The sequence below is a fragment of the Formica exsecta genome, unplaced genomic scaffold (assembly GCF_003651465.1).
Source record: "Formica exsecta isolate Colony F162 unplaced genomic scaffold, ASM365146v1 scaffold26, whole genome shotgun sequence".
Classification (NCBI taxonomy): Eukaryota; Metazoa; Arthropoda; class Insecta; order Hymenoptera; family Formicidae; genus Formica; species Formica exsecta.
The window spans coordinates 1,159,871-1,176,001 of NW_021849866.1; the positions used below are offsets into that span (position 1 = coordinate 1,159,871).

The 16,131-nt window shown below is 37.1% G+C and overlaps 1 long non-coding RNA gene across 2 annotated transcripts in view; it reads right to left on the reverse strand.

Annotated features, from left to right (window-relative positions):
- The window catches only part of LOC115236868, a 116,209-nt gene that overhangs the window by 6,754 nt on the left and 93,324 nt on the right, over nucleotides 1–16,131 (reverse strand). The window lies entirely within an intron of this gene.

Consider the following 16,131-nt stretch of genomic DNA (forward strand, 5'->3'; position numbering starts at 1 on the left):
AACGTAGCTTTAATTCTAATTTATAATTAATAAGAGGATTATTAAGAGGAGGAGTTTTTATTTTCCTGAATTTTTTTATGTACAGTCATTATAAAATTTTCGTGATACAGCCACTATAAAAAAATTAGTTCGATATAAAAGATTATATTTACAATTTTGCGATTTTATTCTACAGGGCACATATATTTACTTTAACTCATAAATTAATTATTAATTTTAAATTAATTTTTTAAAGGCTAAAAATGCTTTGCACAATATCAAATTCATATAAATTTTGAAATATATTAGATTTATTAACTTTTGACATAGCCGTCCAGTTTTCCCTTAATTAATTAACGTTGTAACGACGTAATATTATTCGGGGATGCTCTTTGGATTATTAATATGATATATTTATAAATATTCATATTACGTGAGAGCACGCGCTGTTAAATGTAAAATGCGAAAATATCTAGTTTGCTATTTTATGATTAATTTATATTCAGAATGCGTCGAATATATTAGTAGCTATATCGATGTAAAAGGTAGTGGTTTGGAATGTTGTTCGAGGATATTAAAAATCATTGTATCTAAGTGTCGAGCCTTGAGAGATGGTGATTATCCTGACATGCCGAATGCGCGTGGATCGCGTATCGACGTTGATATTAAAACGGCGAGACGAAGACGTGCACGTGCCTCCGCAGATGACCTTTACGAGCCGATACACACCGGCTTCTCTGTTTCACTGATATGTGTCACATGTACGCAGTACGCAATGCATCGATTAATTTTAAGAACTGTGCGACACGAGTATTCACGAGTATTACATGAATTTGATATTAAACGAGAGTAGAAATTACGATCTAGCGATAAGAAAAAAAATGCTATCGTCTTATATTTCTTGATTGCACATTCCTATATTCTTGCTGAAACGTTAAAGAGACAGCAGGATTCTATCTATATTCGATGTAAAATATAAAGAACGCCAGGCTGTTGCAAGAGGCGGCCGTATAACGTTGCTATACTGAAAAGGAAATATGCTAATGACGCGGTATAACTATATATATATATATATATATTTAGAGATATATTTATTGAGAATTATTATTACAACGTATTTGAATTATCACGATATTTTAATATTGCTTTAACTCAATTGTTATACAATATCGTACAGAAAAAGATATATGTTTAAAAAAAAACTGGCATAATTTTTGTCACCACTGAAATTGATTGTCGCTTATTGCTTTCAGTAACCAGCTTATCGATTTTTCGCAATATCTCTTACGCTCGTAATAAATCAGGATATACAAGCAACGGGGCTAAAGTATTACAGAATCGAGCAGGAACGCCGACGGTAGTGACGTTCTCGTTTCCTACGAGAAGAAATTAACGTCTAGTAACGGGAAACTTCATTTAGGTGACTCATCGCATCGTTGAACGGCACCGGCGATTGTTTCACGCGATGGAGCGCGCGCGCGATGATTGATTAAAAAGTTACTGATAGGCAGACGCGCGAATGGAACGTTATCGAAGCGACTGAAAAGCGAAGGCGGGCGCGATCGCGAAATATTAACGACGCGCGTTTCCACCGAAGTTGCATGATTAAAGCCCTTAAAGACACTCCACAGGAAGACAATCGCGTGCTAAGCGATCCTTATAACCGGAGTCCTTATATTCCGCGTATACCTCCGCACCTACCTTTCACCGCGAACTTCGTGCCACCCCTTTCTTCCCTCAACTACCACCGAGAACCCCTCGAGACGTGGAAGTTGAAAGGTGTCTTGTAGTCGATAGTTATATACCACGCAATCACTTAGGGTAGATTCATGGCGAATGAGCAGTCGCCTGATATCCTTTTTGCCACCGCTTAAAAAAAACTGAGAAGCTATTAAAGGGATGAAGCTAGATCATTATAGGAGAGATTATTCTGGACGTGCGTGAAACTAATGCAAAAAACTTATCGTTTTTACTCTCGATAAATTTTTGTTTTCATTCAGACATTCAAAGTCTATCTATATTTATATCTTTTTTTTTATTTTTATATAAAAATAATTTTATTTAATAAACTCTATTCAATATTTATTATCTGCGTTTAAGGAATCTAATCATAGGAATTGTCACATGCTTGCGCTATTACAACAATTCGGTTTTGACCTTACCATGACTTTTATCGTATATTCGTATATTGTATCATCTTGGAAGAACGATATTAATTAAGATAATATTAATACCTATCGAAGAGCATCCACTCTCCTCCTTCGGCTATATAACTCACAACATCCAGGCCGTAACGTAGTCATCAAATATTTTGTTGCGGCAGGCGCGACTGCCGCTCTTAGGATCATAATAACATATATGCGAGCGTTCGTTGAAATATTATTCAGTAGTCGTGTCTCGAGATGTGCGGGGCAGGACCGCGAAAAATGGCACCCGGAGAATTTCTGATGCGGACGGCTTTTAGGACCAACGAGCGCGTACTGCGCGCGTAAAGAGGGAGGAAAACACTGCCGCCGCCGCAACGAGAATACATTTAAGATACGAATGCAAAATATTTTCGAACACGTGAAAGCGCGTCATTAAAGTATAATGCAGACAATAATAACGCGCTGAATTGGGACGCGAAATTTTAATGATCATGCTTTCAGATCTTCTATTTCGCGGCTGTTTGCGGATGTAATCATCTCCGAGTCGTATAAGACGCGCTTCTAATAAACGTAAATAAATTATCTGAAAGGAGTAATTGCGGCACTTCGGTATTTCTTGAAGAAACCTTCACATTGCTCGTACGAGAAATAGAGAGTAATCTGATCAAAATATAAGACGTTACGATACCGGCACAATTGACGTAAACGTAAACAATCGTCATAAAGAGATACGATGATGAATAATTATTAGATTTATTCTTATTCTAGTAATTATAATTCATACAAGAGTAAAATATAATTTAAACAGACAATTAATTATGTTTCTAAATAATATCATAAGGCTCTCTAATGTAGAATGAATTAATCAATCATAAATAAACTGATCAATCATCAATGATCATCCATTTTACACCTTCGTCTCCTCCCTACCCCCCTTTTGAATATAATTTAATAGATATAAATAAATAATCAAACAGATAAAGACGGAAACCTTTCAAGACTCGTAAACTTTCGTACCTTTCAGACGACGTAAAAGCGATCAGATAAGAGGGTGCTTTTAAAAATATAAAATACAGCGACATACACGTAAAAGACCAGCCAGAGCGCGCGACCCTCGCTCGCGCCGTTTACGTCCAGAATATGTTACTCTTCTCTTCCCGAGAGATTCGTAAGATCCTCGTAAAAGCCGCGTACAGGATCGATCCGAGATATACGCTCGATCGCTCATATATCGCGGATATATAGCGAGAACGCGACGATTTCTTATTAAGGTCGTGCACTTATGCACGTGAGCGAACGCATATATGTATAAAGATACGTATGTATACGGCACTTATCGCGAGGAAAAAAAGTGCAGGATGCAGAGGCGAAACTCAAGTTATGTATATATAGTACGGCGTTAACGCGCAGTGCCTCGTTAGTGCACTCGCGCGAGTTCTGGGCCGTGTCGAACAAAACCTCTTGTAATTCTCGGTCGGCTTGAGGAGAGCAAACCGGGCGAATAAGTCGCAAACGCTGCGGCGCGAGTTGTAATTAACCCGTTTAATTTCAAAATTGTCGTCGTCCTTTGTCGCGCTTTTTTCCACACTCGGGAAACCAGCGGGATACAAATTACTATTAATTAAAAACCGGGAGAAAAAAATCATTTTCGTATCGGGCGTCGAGGGGCGGAGAAAAACACTTGAATTGACGAGGAATATGAGAGATTTCAGGTGCTTTTGTAAACACATACATATGTATATTTAATTACCGACCGCGAATACGTGTATCCTCGTAGAATTCAGGAACGCAAAACATTTGCCGGGATGAAATTTACTTACGGGATGAGACTCGACTCCCCCCCTTGCGACTCTCTAGGCGGGGAAGTGCTCGCGGGCGCGTTCGCCATTCACGCTAAATTAAGCGTCGGCAAGAGGGGAGAAAAAAATTAATCCCCCGGTGGCGGAGATCAGGCGAGCCGATATGCTTTTTCACGGGTCAGGTCGTCCAAACGGGGGAACGAAATTGGGGGTGGACGAGGCGCAGGACGAGGTGGGAGGCCACGTTGGATGCTAGGATAGAAGTTCTGTCAGGATAGGGGCGCATCCGGATCTCGAATGGGCTACATTAAATATAAACAACTATGCGCGGCAAGGACGGGACGACGAGCGGGGTGGAGGATGAGATGAAACAACCTTCTCTTCTTATCCGAGTCCCATGGCACCTTCCTTACGTGGAATTCCTTGCACAGGGTGACTTTTCCGACCGGTCGATAGACAAATTTTGCGCCTTCCCACTTTATTTTTCGCCCCGGTCTTTACTTTAGCTAACGAACGCTTCAGTAATTTTGCTTCGCGCATCAGATATCCTTCTCTGCAATCTTTTTGAAAAATCTTTCGTAATATAAATTTAATTATTGTTAGGCTGTGTACGATCTGATTCCTTACATGATTTTATCGCAAATATTTTCTAGTCCTCCCGAAAAGAATTTTTGTCAAAGGATTCTTTTCACGAAAAGTAAAATATGTTATCTTAAATACATACACACATGTGTTCATCTTCATTATATTTTTTTTATTGTTACAATATGACAGTACGCGATACAAAATTTAAAAGTTTGCGTTTATTGTAGTTATAGATATAAGAAAAATATTACGATGACAATAGAGCGGGGTAAAACATGTAGTTAATATACGATTTTATAGCTCAATATAAAAATATGAAACTTTAAAGTATCTATATTTTCCTCTTCTGTATAAATCTTTATAATTTTTATCGCAATGCCACACGTCGCGCACAACGTACAAATATTATTTCATTTAAAAAAATCAACAGAATTAAACGCAAAATGAGGGAAACTATTCTCAGAAAGAATATGTGGAAAATATCGATATGTGGAATTTTGGTTTTTTTTTTTGACACTCAAATCTCTCCGAATGAAAAGCTTTCAAAGGCATAGTAATTTTAAGCATGATTAAAAACGCTTTCAATCCAAATATTAGGGATTTTAATGCTGTCGACAGAGATGAAAATTTTTACAACGAATCAATTTCAATTTTCACAAAGCTGCATCTGAAAATCGCGCATATAATCGAAAAAAGCTAAATATTTGCTCGTTAGTTGAGAGTTGTGTTTCAAATATAATTTACGATTCAAAATTAATTTTCTCCATTGTTATTAATTAATTATATATGTAATTCGATTATAATATAAATTACAAAATTCAACAAATTACTGCGGCGTTTATGTGATCAAACGATGTGGTTGAAAATAAAAAATTATACCAATAAGCAAAGAAGAGAGAAAAAAAGGGTGCAATTCAGTGTAGATCGTTTCTGTAAAATTCTGTAGCCAACAACTTTTCAGTCGAGATCACAGAGAAGTGTCACCCTTTAGCTTTCACTTTTTCGCACGTAACAGTCCTGAATCGCGAAATAATTTTCCCTTTTCGAAGGTCTTTAACGATGTCATGGAACAACGCTTTTGTCACCTTTGTAAGCAACTCTATGCTTTATTTTTTGATTCGTGACAAGAATCGTAACCGCAAAGTCATCTGTCAAATATCTCTTTAGTCTTAGAACATTTATCATTTTTTAATTAAAATTAATAAATCTTTTCTCAATTAAAATATCTAATTTTAATATTCGGAATTAAAAAAAATAATGTAATGTAACACTATGTCGACGTTTAATTCGTCACTCACGATTCTTGCAGTTTCTTTAGAGAAATAAATTTGTTAAATAAGTTTTACTATTATAATGATTTTTCTAATAATTTATATTACTATTAATATTTTCGTAATGCTGCGCCTACATCCTGTACTGCAAAATTTGCCAGACACTTGATCATTGAAAAAGATAACTCTTATATATATGTATAAACCTCTTGGATTATAAAAATATACTTTACTGCCTAAAAGTGACTGTATTTTCTTTCGGAAGTATATATCCTGTGTATGTACTCTCGACTCTCTCTCGCGCACCTGCACTTTGACCTAATCCCGCGGCTTCTTGGTCTCTTTAGGCGCATTACAAGGTTTGGCTTCTTCGCTGCACCGCTCGACGTCACCATCCTATATGTGTATACAATTTACCGAGTTGATTCTACTGCCTAGTAAAGTCGATGCTTCACGATCACTCTTTTCCGCTATTTAACCCTTCGCTACAAGTCTATCACGGTTTACTATCTTCCGAAGGATTTAAGACAGAACTTCGAGCGAAATAGTCGCGAAATAAGAGAGAAAAAAAATAAACTGTATCGAGATTCGGTGCATCGAGAGATGCACTTTATATAATGAGATGAGAGATGAAAATTTATATAAGCAGCAAATGAATTGATTTCTCGCAATTTGAAGGAAGAGTAAAATTTTACCTTCTTGCTTTTAGCATTTCTCTCTCTCTCTCTCCCTCTCTTGCAAAATAAAAAAATCGTATGTTAAAATACATTCATTCTAATAAACTGTTCACTATGCGCGTGTTTTAACATTTCGATTATATCTTATTTGTTCAAAAGCATACAGCTTACTTTCTTTTAACTCCGTAATGCAGACGTTGTCAAGAGAAAATCTGAACGGGCGTTTTAAAATTTTATAGCTACTCAAACGCGTGGCAGACGTCATATTAGTTTCATAAATCTTTCCGGTATATTATTTTTACAGCGCATTTGATCGTGTGGCGGGCGCGGAGCAAACAACAGGTCGAGTGCATTCGCAAAACTCTCGCCGAGATTTAGCGAAGAGGATTTCGCCTGCGCGATTCGTGGATCGATCGAGCGAGCTGGCTCGTAAACTAGCAAAAGAGTAAAGGCACGACGTATCGCGCCCGGCTAGACTAAGGACTTTGAACTGAAGCAAGCGAGGTATGGGCGTGAAAAGGAGGGTTGACGATTGGCCGACAACGATGGGATTGGTATCGGGGGTGGTTGACTCGGTGGAACTCGCGGAGAGAAACGAAGTCCACCGGGGATCGGCCCGGGAGAGGGTGGTAGGAATGGCTCGTTGAATATTTAAGCTCCGGGAGGAAAGATCTCTCTAAAACGTGCATTTTATGAATGATTGAGCGACCCTCCATGGGACCTTCGCAGCGTCACCGAGTATAGCTTTCATGGCTCGGAGAAAGGAGGTCGCAGGCAAGATGTAGAACGCCGACGGAAACTATAAGTGACTATTTGCTTCGATACGACGCGACGCGCCTCGCGTTAAAAGATCGCGACCGAAGCTTTCGATATAATGAAAATGACGTCGTAATATGTGGCACTTTACTACAGCGCGCGTGTACATCGTAAATAAATTATATAATAATATGTATATATATATATATACAGAGTGTCCCAGAATTAGACTGGCAAACTTCAGGTAATTATAAAGGATACTAAAACAAGCCAATTTTGTCAATAAATCCGCAAATGAGTCATTTTGGCACTAGAGAATCAAAGACTAACAAGAGAACCTCACAAACTCGAAAATTCTGATGAAATTTTACACACATGTGGGGATGGGGGGGGGGAGGGGGTAAATAGATGAATTTAGAAATTTCCAGTTGCGGCCCAAAAACGATTCTAAGGGATGAAATCATCCCTCATATGTAGAATGGCTTTTTGCTTTTCTCGATACATCTCGAAAATTATTCGAGATATCAAAAAATGTTTTATACAAAAGTTTCATGGTAAAAACACTTCTATTTAACCACATTAATAAAATTTTGAAAAAATAATTTTTTTCAAAAATTTTTACCCTTGTTATTCTTTGATTCTCTAGTGTCAAAACGGCTCATTTGCAGATACGGGTTTGTTGGCTTGTTTTGGTCCTTTATAACCAACTGAAGTTTGTCAATCTAATTCTGAGACACCCTGTATATTTATTACTTGATGTGTATCTATGACAAAAAAATTTTCTCTTTGTGAAAAATTAATAAGTATTATGTAGATATACATCTCTCTCTCTCTCTCTCTCTCTCTCTCTCTCTCTCTCTCTCTCTTTCTCTTTCCATTATTTTTTTCTATTACACACTTTTCTATTTATTCTCTCTCTCTCTCTCTCTTTCTCTTTCCATTATATTTTGCTATTACACACTTTGCTAATTCTAACATACTTTATCTTTATTACACATTATTTTATATTTAATTATCAAGCCTTAATATTTTCTGTTTATGTGTGACAATCCATTTTTGTTTCACTCCAAGATGTAAACTATAAAATACAATGATATTCAGTAAGATCCGATAATACGTGGAGCTAATCCGACAGCTTCTATATCTAATTTCTATGATCCTGCTTGATGCGCTATATCGCGAATATTAACATGGCATTAATAATCATATGTATATTTGCGGTTGCGCAAAACTGGAGGTGCGCGTGTAAGCCGCCCTACGCTCGGCTATTAATTGCATTCGCTCGTTAAATATTCCCTGTTAATTTAAATGCATTAAATAGGAATATTACCTTGCCGCCCACTTTGCCACGCGACGATATATGTATATATATATGAAATATTTATGTATACAAATTACGAGACCGATTCCGCAATTAGCCGCGACAGAGAAAGGGCACGGGACGCGAGGAGCACTTTCCGGGTTTGTTTCCGATCCAAGTGCGAATCTGCAAAGGAAACGAGACGCCCAGTTGCGGAATGAGGGAACGCTTTCGTGTGGGAAGACTCCGGCGTCTCTGTTGATTATCCGGGTAGTGTGAGACCCGAAACTCACACCGAGGATATATTCAAGGATTGGGTAAGGTCCTGCAGAACCCACAGGAAATTGCTATGCGGGCGGCGGCTTCCGAGTGATTGGCAATGGCCACCGCGGCACTTCACTCGTTCTACGGCACATCGCGATTCGCCACTTTCACGTTCGCTCTTTTTCATCTCGCGTACCTCTTTTTTGCCCCACACGACCTCCGGATAATAGAATGCCGTTCCGCATCCATACGCGCGATCACGATGGGTGCGCCTCGATCACGCCTCGGCATCCATAAGTAACGCTTCTCTCGCTTGATTTCATAATCCGACGCGAATTTTCCGCGCGATGCGTTGAATTAATCATGAAGAGATGTAATCGTTTGGACAATGTCGGACCAATGTCTTCTCCGTTCACGAACGCGCGCTCGCGTGTGCATATCAACGCTGTTCACCGTAATGGGGTTTGTTAAGAGCACTTTTCAGAAACTGTATACGCAGAGCACCTGATGCATAATTAATGCAGTGATATATACGAAGAGCTAACACGAGTATTTTTAAATATTTAACTTACTCTTTTCTTCCTCTCTCTTCTTGAAGGGGTATGGCATGAAGGATCGCGAGACAGCACGAAATAAACATTACACGCTACTATCTGTTTTATGCTTCCTTCCATTTTTCAAAATATGCGAATGATCAAACAACCATTTTACATACTACTACATATGTCATCGAGCTAATGTTGAATATTACCGATAAATATATAATGGTGTTTTTATTCGAAATGCAACTGAAACATACGCACCAAGCGTGTACGTTTATCATCACATATGAAGATAAGTATATTATTATTATTATTATTATTATTATTATTATTACTATTATTATTATTATTATTATTATTATTATTATTATTATTATAAACATGACCATTTTCTCTTTTCTCTCTTCCTCTTCTCCTCCCTCGCTTTCTCTCTCTTTTTCTCTCTAAAAATGATTTCTAATAAATCTTAAAAATAAATCTATCTATCTATCTATCTATCTTTCTGACACATAGACTTGTAGTCGTGCATAATAAAGTATAGCTTTTATTCATTTCTGATAACCCATCAGACTGCAGACTTGCACGGGCAGTTCGCATATCGTGTAGTCTCAAATTGTTACATAATTTATAAGTACGATCTACTACGTTACTTCTCGACATACGCACAATTACACATGGCACTCTTGTAGTAGCTCTATTATTGGATTACACATATACAAACGCACGTAACGCAATTCTTTTTCACGCGACATAAAGTACTTTGTATGTTTCCTGCCACGTTAACGTCGACCTGGTCTTTGATACCATTGCAAGGCCGGGTTTTTCTACTATGCGTTCATTTTGCAAGGATTATTCGGGCTTGTCGCTACATTTTCGAAATTATTTTCACAATCGTGTTTCCAATAAATAGAGTAATAGTGTCGTGGATATAAATCCTGTGTAATTATTCTATTAAAAATTTATAGAAAAATTGTTAAATTTACTACGGGTAACTATGCAAGAAAAATTTTACGAAACAATAATATATATAAACTTTTACTTTCTTAAGAATTTTTAGTTGAATTTTTATATAAACGATTTTTATATCAAACTAACAAAATGTCAGTTTTATCTATTTTGAAAACACTTTTTTTAATAAAAAGAAATAGTCACTATAAAACCCGCAAAAGCGAAAAAATAATTCATATTTACGGTTATTTGTAAAATTGATCAAATATTTTAAAAACTTCAAAAAATTTTGTTTGATGTGATAAAAGAGAAAGAGAAAGAGGAAAAAAACAGAAAAGATATATAAGAAAATAAATTTTTTTATGTTATTAAAAGAATACAAAAAAATAATACACATTTCTAAAAAAATAATATACATTTAAATAATTTTCCACACACAAAATGTTTTAAAAACATTTCGTCAATTACGTAAGTCACTACATTTTAGTAGCACAGTAATTGACAGATCATATTACAAGTTGACATTTCTGGTATAAAAGAAATTTGCTATTGCAAGTGTGTATCCCACTAGCGGAATAGGATGCATTGCGAAATGTTGACTTTGTGTTTCCTCTGCGCTTAGCGCAACAATCGTGTTCTTATCGAGGGAGAAAAGAGAATATAAAAGTGTAAGACGTAAAACGACCCTTGTCACGGCAGTTACGTAGGTATAATATGACTGACGTGCCTTGGGGTGGCGCGTTAACGAGAGGAAGAAAGGCCTTCCACAGATTATTGCGTGTCTGTATGCATTATTATTGCTGCATCGCCGCGCCCCGATTCATCCTCATCCACCTTCGTACACCCCGGTACAGACCGGAGGTACCACCTCCTGTCATGCCCCTGTCATTAATTTTCATGCCCCGGCAGGACGATGCGTCGCGTTTGTTCGAATTTACGGGGTAACTCGTCCTCTAGGACGAAAGGGTCGGCGGGACGATGGCGACGAGAGGATGGGCAGAAGCCGATCCCGAGGGAGTCGGGAACGATTAATTTTTCAAGGCAACACGTGCCGCGATATTTCGGCCTGTATTCGGTCGGCGATGTTCGCCGAAGTTGATTCTGTCGACATTCTATCTCCCGAAATGAGTTGCTAAATTTTTTCCTGTCATCCTCGACACCGCCGCACGCTCGCCGCAAATCCCTTTCTCTCTCAATCAATGCTCAACCAAAAAATATTAAAATAAAAATATAAATATGACATTAGAAGCTCATCCGGTGATATTTTAATCAAAAATTTTATAATATTTTTATAATTTTATAATAAAATTTTATAATTTAACATTTAATAATATCATGTGTTATAAATACATAACTATATTACAAAAATTGCGTATTAGAAATTAAAGAAGAGAATTCTATACTTTAATTTATATTTTAATCTATATTTTAATTGAATATTTAAATTAAACGTCGATTCGCGGTGTCATTAAAGCAATCGCGATTTATTTCTACAGAGAATGCTTCGATACCATACCAAGAAAAAGAACGGAAGGTAGGTTTTTCCGGTAGCGGGAAAACAACAACAGTTGTTACGATTGGCATACAAAATAGCGACAGTTCAATTTGGCGTACTGTCTTCGCGGTGGTCGTTACTTTTGGAACAGGAGTATTATCGTCGCGAGGGAGGACAAAAATTTCTGGCGGCGATATCGACGGCTCATCAGTATGCAGGCAACGAAACCGAAGACACTCCTCCGTTTTGTCCGTACCTTATTTTCCGTCCCTGCGATACGATCTCTCTCCTCGTTTTCTCTCTATCTCTCTCGATTTATCTCTCTTTCTTTTTCTCGCTCGGACAACGGCAGGCTGAGTTTAAAATTTCCCGCGGGATGCCTACAGCAGGGGAACGACAATGCGAGGGACAGATAGATCGATGATGGGCAGGAGCGACAAAAAAATATGGAACTTTGGATTACGTGCGCGAGTTGCAAAGAGAGAGAGGACTTATCATGGTTATTATGAATTTTATTTACCGTACGAAATTCCCATTCATGAGAATAATTTCGTATTGGTTTCGTAATGTTATTTGTGTTTATATATTATACGAATGAACAAGGAAATATTCGTAATTATTACGTTTATCTGCAGAGGACACGCGAAAGAACAATTTGTATTCAACGAACGGTTTTATATAAGAGGAAAGTAATTGCCAAAAGTAATAAATCCTTTGATTACATTTGCATGAAACAGAAAGTCGATGGTTGTCCGAGAGACGATTGGAAAAAAGTGTCATCCCGATTTGTTCGCTCATAGGAAAGTATAATCAATTAAGAAGGAAACAAATAAAATGGTAACCTGGGCAATCAACAGAAATAAAAAGGGAATCATGACCAATAATATTTATTGGTAACGCTTCAATAAGGCGATGCAAAAATGAAATATGTACATATATATATAAATCAGTTATTGAGTTCTTATTTCCCTTTTACATATCATTCCTAGAAACAGTTAATTTTGTGCAATGCTATAAAAGGAAGAAAATGTCAGTCTATCCAGAAGCATAGTCATCGAGATGAAAAGATTCCCCTCATTCAAAAAACTTTGCTAACTCAATCATGGAATAACCACGTAACTTTTGCAGAAAGAGACATAGAATAGGTTTTGAAAACAGAGTTCTCATTCCGAACTTGGCGGTGGATTAAAAAAAAAAAAAATGCATTGAACTGCGCGACCGGAAAAGAGTTTCCCAGCTAGACGCTTTCGACAATAGAGATTCGATTATAGTTTTTGTCCCGGTTCTGATCCGATGTCCTCCGTTACGCAGTTGCGCCTTTCGCAGGATCGTGCGACATTCTTCTCCTATTACAGATGTCCGCTCTGCACCGTAAAATAAATACACGTAAGGAGTAAAGAAAGGTTGTCAAGGAAGAATTAATCGTTATAATTGAACGCGGAGACTTTTTATTTCACGGTAAAATGACATTAAAATTTATAATTGCGGAATAAAGGAAATATTAATTATAACTAAGGCGATCAGAAATTAAACAATACTGTTGGACGCAATGGAATTATTGCGCTTTTTAAATAAACAAATTGGAAGATTACTTATACTTTAAACTTTTGTCAAATTTTTTATTAAAAACATCTCAATTCTCTGAATATTTCAAATAATTCGTCGTCAGGATATGAACAGACCATCTAGTAAAAGGCGAATTTCATTGCGTACATTTCGCCGATTGCGTTTTCATATTTTTGTAGCTCTCATATCTTTCAATCGGTTAGTTGTTTGAAACTCATGGTTGGAAATGTGCGAGTATCCGTAATTTTTTTTCTCTCGTCAGCTACATGTGCGTTGCCAATGCAAAGCAACCAGAGACAACTCTAATTCTAAAAAATGAAATCTGACGTACCCATATTCGCGAATGTGCATGAAAGAGAATGAATGTGAGTGCATATGCATGAGAAAGAGAGAGAGAGAGAGAGAGGGGGGGGGAGGGGAGGAGGGAAGGGAGAAAGAGAAAGCAGAAGCGATAGACAGATAACAGTGGCAGATAACAAAAAGGAAAGATCGTGGATAGAATGAATATTCATTCGTCTATTTATTTTACGATCCATAATCGCGTAATTTGATTCTCGAGTCCCATCGAGAGCTCCATTTCTCCAGGCATGCTTCTCTTACCATTTAGTCGTATCACTCCCGGCAGTGTTCCAAATTTTTACAGTTCTCCTTCCGATGGAATATCAACAGATTTTTCTGATTTGTTGCACGTCTATCTCGTTTTCTTCGACGAACGGGAAGCGATTAATGGTTTTATTGCTGGAAATAGTGGATTAATAAAATGCCAAACAGAATTCAAAAAAATGCGTAAAGAGTCCACTTTGTTCGTCTCCTGGTTTATTATATTCGATGGGAAATTTCTAAAATGTTGCCTGCTGGATATATGTATGTATCAAAATAACAGTATCTAGAGAGATGAATTTTTACCAAGCATAGTATTAGTATTAATATTCTTTAATTTGATTTTTAAGGCTACGATATATATATAATATATAACGAAGATTGTAATAGTTATTAACACATAGATATATATCTTTTATTTTCTTTAAAAATTTGATCTTTCCTTTATTTTTATCAATTTTATTGATATATATCTCAGGTAAGGAAAGAAATAGGATATATATTTTTATAAAGATATTTTCAAGAGACGAGAATATACTCTCACAAAGTCCTCATCAATAAATATTGATCTATACCATTAAATTTCTTTTTTTATTTTTCTTGGTTTTCTTAGTTACTATGTATTTTTTTCTTTCTTAATCGGTTATATATCGAGCTCTAATAAATATAATAAATTGATTAAAATTGATGTTTATATTACATCGCATCTGTTCAATTATAATAGTCGCGACAATATACCGACGTAATATATTGCCTCTTTAAAAGAAGATCGACCGGCATCGAACAAAATTACGATGTCGGGCTTATAAAGACGCCGTCGTCGCCTTTCATGCCAAGCTTGGCTCAACGGTTACACAAGACCAGAGGTGTGTAAAGGATACGAGAGAGACGTGATTGCCATGGTGGTTGCAGTAGTCGGTAGTAGAAACAAGTAGAATGTAGTATATACGTATAGCTCTGCTCGACTGTGGCTGGCTGACTACTGGGACTTGCGACCTATCGTTTATTAATTAACCGGCTTAATTAATAATTCAATAACCGCTATCACCAAGCCACTCCCCGAACCCCCCACGTTACACCGCGTCGCTATTTCCACTACTATCAACCTCCGTGCCCTCGTTTAGACATGTACACGCTGCGCTGCGTACGAAGCTTGCCGAATCCGGCGAACCAGCCTCGACAAACCCACCGTGTATATTGTTTAGCTCATATACACACGCATACGAAACATCGAAGTACATATACACATACAAACGGCGCCTACGTGTGTACACAGAATGTTCCGGAACCCCATCCTTCGCTCTTAACGACAGGTTTCTCACGATCAATGGCGTTTTCTTAGCAAAAATTATGTTCGACATTGCGCGTCCCTTCTCTATAATAATTTATCATAATTAATTATCGGAGACAACATTCTTTATCGGAAAACCCGCTTAGAATCATACCAGGTTTTATTCTCATTTTTCACTCGACAAAATTTCTCAGTTTTTATATCGTTTCAACGAAACTGATCCAAGAATCTGAGCAAAAAGAATGGAGAATGCGCGAGAACCCCGTATATGCTAACATGGCGATATGTACATATGTTTAAAGCGCACGTACAATATACACAAACGCCTATATTCGTGCACACGCGTACGTGACCGTTGTACAACACGCGTGCACACACACGCACGCGTGTACAAGGGGGCACGTTTACGCTCGGTAGGGTGCCGCGACACGTGGCCAGTGTAAAACAAACGCGGGGGTGCCGCGTTCCCTGTGTAAACGTGTAAATGTGTATAATATAACACCCCGCAGGCCGTGCAGCCAAACCACTTTGTCGTTCAAATAACATTTTAGCGGAAGCACCACCATTACTCTGTCACTATGTATACATCGACGTGAATTTTTCACCCACCCACACACACACACACACACATAAACAAACGAAAATATAGAACCTAGAGATTTTCTTGAGAAAGGTACACTGTACATATACATATATAAAAAAAAAAGCAAAAAAAGAAAATACCGGATATTAATAAGGCATCAAATTGAATCGTGCTTCCGTTATCGGGAAATGCTAGAAAAATCGGTAAAAATATACAAATTACAAGAAATGTTTGTTAAAGTGAATTATATTATGTAATATATATATATATATATATATATATATATATATAAAAATATATAATATTTTATATTTTTATATATATATAT